Source organism: Dromiciops gliroides, chromosome 4, assembly GCF_019393635.1.
Source record: "Dromiciops gliroides isolate mDroGli1 chromosome 4, mDroGli1.pri, whole genome shotgun sequence".
NCBI classification, from domain to species: domain Eukaryota; kingdom Metazoa; phylum Chordata; class Mammalia; order Microbiotheria; family Microbiotheriidae; genus Dromiciops; species Dromiciops gliroides.
The window spans coordinates 326,660,731-326,666,730 of record NC_057864.1 but is presented as its reverse complement, the minus strand read 5'-3'; positions in this window follow the sequence as shown (position 1 = coordinate 326,666,730).

Here is a 6,000-nt window from a genome sequence, read left to right as displayed (position 1 = left end):
GAAAAAAAGTCAACAGCTTGAAACCCAAATTGGACAAATAGAAAAGGAGGTACAGAAGCTCTCTGAAGAAAATTATTGCTTAAACACTAGGATTGAGCAAATGGAAGCTAATGACTTTTTGAGAAATCAAGACACCATAAAGCAAAAACAAAAGAATGAAAAAAGAGAAGGCAATGTGAAATATCTTCTTGGAAAAACAACTGCCCAAGAAAATAGATCCAGGAGAGATCATTTGAAAATTATTGGACTACCTGAAAGCCATGATCAAAAAAAGAGCTTAGACATCATCTTACAAGAAATTGTCAGGGAAAACTGCCCTCATATTCCAGAAGCAGAAGGTAAAATAGAAAATGAAAACTTCCAGGAACATTATAGCCAAATTCCAGAGCTCCCAGTTCAAGGAGAAAATATTGCAAGCAGCCAGAAAGAAGCAATTCAAGTATTGTGAAGCCACAGTCAGGATAACACAAGATTTGACAGGTTCTATGTTAAAAGCATCAGAGGGCTTGGAATATGATATTCCAGAGGGCAAAGGAACTGGGATTACAACCAGTAAGAATCACTTACACAGCAAAACTTATTATAATCCTTCAGGGGAAAAATTGGGAATTCAGTGAAAGAGAGGTCTTTCAGGCATTCATGATGAAAAGACCTGAGCTGTATAGAAAATTTGACTTTCAAATCCAAGATTCTAGAGAAGCATAAAAAGGTAAAGAGGAAAAAGAAATCATAAGGGATATTAAAAGGTTAAACTTTACATTCCTATATGAGAAGATGATACTTGTAACTAATAAGAACTTTTTCATTAATAGGGCAGCTAAATGGAGTATATTTAAACAGAGGGCACAGGTGTTAGTTGAATATAAAGGGATGATATCTTTTTTTTTCTTTGCAACAAACATTTATTTTTTTTTCAGTTACATGTAATGGTGGTTTTCAACATTCATTTTCATAAGATTTAGAGTTCCAAATTTTTCTCCCTTCCCTCCCTTTCCTCCCCCCTCCACAAGACACCAACTAGGTTTTATATGTACAATTCATGAGTGCTCTTTTTATCAGTTCTTTCTATGGGGGTAGATAGTATGCTTTGTCATTAGTCCCTTGTGATTGTCTTAGATCATTGTATTGTGGAGAGTAGTTAAGTCATTAAGAATTGCTCATCTAACAATACTGTTGTCACTATGCACAATGTCCTCCCAGCTCTGCTCATGTCACTATATATCAGTTCATATGAGTCTTTCCAGGTTTTTCTGGTATCATCCTGTTTGTCATTTCCTATAGCACAATACCATTCCACTACAATCATATACCACAGCTTCTTCAGTCATTCCTCAATTTATGGACATTCCCTTGATTTCCAATTCTTAGCCACCACAAAGAGTTGCTATAAATATTTTTTGTGCAATTTATCCCCCTTTTCTCTTTTTCATGATTACTATTGTTAACTGTTTCCCTCCATCCTATTCCCTTCCCCATGACCTTTACTCTATTATCTATCTTCTTTCACCCTATCCCTCTTCAAAAGGGATTTGCTTCTGTCTGTCCCCTCCCCCAACTGGCCCTCCCTTCTTTTGCCCCCCTCTCTTTATCCCTTTCTCATATTATTTTCCTGCAGGGTTAGATAGATTACTCCACCCAATTGAATATGTATGTTATTCCCTCCTTGAGCCAAATCTGATGAGATTGCGGTCTTTGAACAATTCTGATGAGTGTAAAATTAATTTACTGCCCTGCTCCTCCCCCATCTCTACCCTCACTCCATAAGCCCTTTCCTGTTTCTTTCATGTGAAATTTCACCCCATGCTACCTCTGCCCTTCCCTCTCCCCTAGTGCATTCCCCTCATCCCTCAATTTAATCCTAAAGATGTCATCATGGGGCAACTAGGTGACACAGTAGACAAAGCATCCACCCTGGACCCAGGGGGATCCCAGTCAAAACCCGGCTTCAGACACAAGACAGTGACCCACTGCACGACCCCAGGTATGTCCCCCAACTCCAATTTTTTATAGTTCTCTAGGGTCTTGTATTTGAAAGTCAAATTTGCCATTCAGTTTAGGTCTTTTCATCACGAAAACCTGAAAGTCATCTTTTTCATTGAAGTCCCGTTTTTTCCTCTGAAAGATTATGTAAGTTTTGCTGGATATGTGATTCTTGGTTGTAATCCCAATTCCTTTGCCCTCTGGAATATTATATTTCATGCCCTATGGTCCTTTAATGTAGACACTACTGATTTTGTGCTATCCTGACTGGGGCTCGACAGTACTTGAATTCTTTCTTTTTGTCAGTTTGAAATATTTTCTCCTTGAGCTGAGAGCTCTGGAATTTGGCTATAATATTCCTTGGAGTTTTCCTTTTGAGATCTCTTTCAAGAGGTAGTTGGTGGGTTCTTTCTTGCTCTCTTTCTTTTTTTTTTTACTTTTTTTGTGGGGCAATGAGGATTAAGTGACTTGCCCAAGGTCACACAGCTAGTAAGTGTCAAGTGTCTGAGGTCAGATTTGAACTCAGGTGCTCCTGACTCTGGGGCCGGTGCTCTATCCACTGAGCCATCCAGCTGCCCCTGGATTCTTTCAATGTCTATTTTACCTTCTGCTTCTGGAATATCAGGGCTATTTTACCTTACAATTTCTTGGAAGATGATGTCAGCTCTTTCCTTGATCACGGTTTTCAAGTAGACCAATAATTTTCAAATTATCTCTCCTGGACTTATTTTCCAGGTCAGCAGTTTTTCCAAGAAGATATTTCACATTGACCTCTAGTTTTGTATTCATGTGAATTTGCTTCATTGTGTCTTGGTTTCTCATAAAGTCACTAGCTTCCATTTGTTCAATCCTAATTCTTAGTCAATTATTTTCATCAGAGAGATTTTGTACCTCCTTTTCCATTTGGCCAATTTGGCTTTTCAAGCTGTTGACTTTTTTCTCATGTCTTTCCTGCATCATCCTCATTTTTTTTTTCCATTTTTTCCTCTACCTGTCTAACTTTATCTTCAAAGTCCTTTTTGAGCACCTCTATGGCCTGAGACCAATTCATATTTTTCTTGGAAGCTTTAGATATAGGGGCCCTGGAGTTGACATCTTCCTCTGGGGGTGCATCTCGATCTTCCTGGTCACTAAAGAAACTTTCTATGGTCCTCACCTTTCTTTGTATATTCATCTTTCCTTTATTTGACTTGACTTTTAGCTCCTTAAAGTGGGGCACTGTTTCTAGGCTGTAGTATCCCAAGTTTCAGAAGGTCACACGTGGTATGATTTAAGGAGGAGCAGGTTCTTCACTCACCTGGCCTGTTCCCTGGTCCATAGATGACCCCAGACCTACTTGCTAATCAACCAGCTTTGTGTGTTGTGGTTTTCAGCTCCCATGAGCCTGCGCCCCTACCCCCACCTGGGCCACTGCTACTCAAGCCTACCTCCTGGTTCTCAGCAGGGGTGAAAACCCCAAGTTTTGCCTCAGTACCAGCACAGACCCCCGTTATCTCCCCCTGACCAGGGCTCAGCCCTCTCACCAGACTGTGAGCTTAGTTCCAGACAACACTGGCACTGCATCTGATTCAGAGGCATTGGGGGTCTCTTTCTCTGGTGAGGGCTTCCTGGTACTGGATCTGTATCAGGGTGACTATGGGGTTGGGCTCCACTTCTGTCTCAGCACAACAGCTCCCTCCTTCCAACCTTTCAAGCTGTCCTTGGTTAGAAGATGATTTCAGCACATTCTTCTGTGGGTTTTGCTGCTTCATGAATTGTCCTTCAGGGGAAAAAATGGGAATTCAATGAAAGAGAGGACTTTCAGGCATTCATGATGAAATGACCTGAGCTGAACAGAAAATTTGACTTTCAAATACAAGACCCTACAGAAGCAGAAAAAGGTAAACAGGAAAAAGAAATCATAAGGGACATTAAAAGGTTAAACTGTTTACATTCCTACATGGGAAGATGATACTTGTAACTTATAAGAACTTTTTCATTATTAGGGTAGCTGAATGGAGTATATTTAGAAAGAAAGAAATCCACTGGGAGAAAGGGAAAGGGAGTGGTGGAATGGGGTAAAGTATCACATAAAAAGAGCAAGAAAAAACTTATGGAGTGGAGGGGAAGATGGGGGAGATATGGAGGAGTGAGTGATTCTTACTCTCATAAGAACTGGCTCAAAGAGGGAATAACATACACACAACATTGGGTATAATAATATATCTTACCCTCTAGGAGAGTAGGAGGGGAAGGGGATGTGATAGTAGGGAGGGCAAATTGGGGGAGGAGGCAATAAGAAGAATAACACTTTTGGGGAGGGACAGGATAAAAGGAGATAGAGAATAGAGTGAATGTCATGGGAGGAAATAGGATGGAGAAAAATACAGTTAGCAATAATAACTGAAAAATTTTTGAAGCAAGTTTGTCTGATAAAGGCCTTATTTCTCAAACATATAGAGAACTGAGTCAAATTTATTAAAATATGAACTATTTCCTAGTTAATAAATGATCAAAAGACATGAAGTTTTCAGGTGAAATAATCATATAACATTATATAAAAATGCTCTAACACTACTGATTACAAAGCTGCAAGTCAAAATTCTGGGGTACTACCTCATCCCTATTGGATTGAGTAATAGGACAGCAGAGGAAAATGACAAATGTTGTAGGGGATATGGGGAAAATGAGACATTAATACACTCTTAGTAAAGTTGTAAACTGATTTAAACATTCTGTAGAGCAATTTGGAACTATGGCCAAAGGCCATATTCTTTGTTCTAGTAATATAGCTACTAGGTCTGTATCCAAAAAGAGAAAAAAACCTCCAAAGTTAAAGGACCTATAAGTCCAAAAATATTTATGTCAGCTCTTTTCTCGTGCAAAGAATTCAAAATTGAGGGGATGCCCATCAACTGGGGAATGGCTGAACAAATTGTGGTATGTGATTATGATGGAACACTATTGTGCTATAAGGAATGATGAACAGGATGCTTTCAGAAAAACCTGGAAAGACTTAGATAATCTGATGCAAAGTAAAATGTACTGTATTCAAAGTAACAGCAATATTGTAAGATGATCAGCTGTAAATGACTGCCATTCTCAGCAATACAATGACCTAAGACAACTCTGAAGGACTTATGATGGAAAAATGCAATCCATCTCCAGAGAAACAACTGATGGTGTCTGAATACAGATTGAAGCATAAGTTTTTAAAATTTATTTTTCTTTAGCTTTTTTTTTTGTTTTCTTTCACAACCTGATTAATATGGAAATGTTTTGCATGACTACACATGTATAACACATTGAAAAGCTTGCCTTCTTAAGAGGGGGGAGGGAGGAAGGAAGAGAATTTGGAGTACAAAGTTTTTTAAATGGATGTTAAAATTGTTTTTGCATGTAATTGGAGAAAATAAAATTCTAAATAAATATAAAATGAAAAAACCAAAATTTTAAAAAAGGCTTTAGAACTGTGATTATTGAAATGATAAATCACTAGTCCAGAAAACTGTAAATGGAAATGATGAACTTAAAATTCAGAGAGAAACCAGATTTTGGGACATGGCCAATGTGGTAATTTATTTTTTGAACTATGCATAATTATGCTGAAATTTGAGTTTATTGTTTATTATTCAATGAAAGGTAGGGGAGGGACAGATTTTAAATGAATGCAAAAATAGAAAATTTATTTTCTAATTTAAAAAAGGAAAAAAATAAGAAAATCAGTCTAGAAAATATAAACTCCTATGTCTGCCAATGAGGACAAACTAATTTGAAAAGAAGGAAATAAAGGGCATAATTTATTTGGGTCCACTGTTAACAATTATTTAATTACTCAACTTGGTTTTTTCTGTGTAGAAGATGATAAGTTATAAATTATGACATTAGGAATTTCTGGAGTTCTTTTTTTTAATATTGCTCTTAGTCATTCAATAAAGAGAATGTAGGTATCTGTTTAAAGCACATACTCTGGAACCCATTAGAAAATAATAATAATAATAACAACAACAATAATAATAACAACTAATATATATACATTTA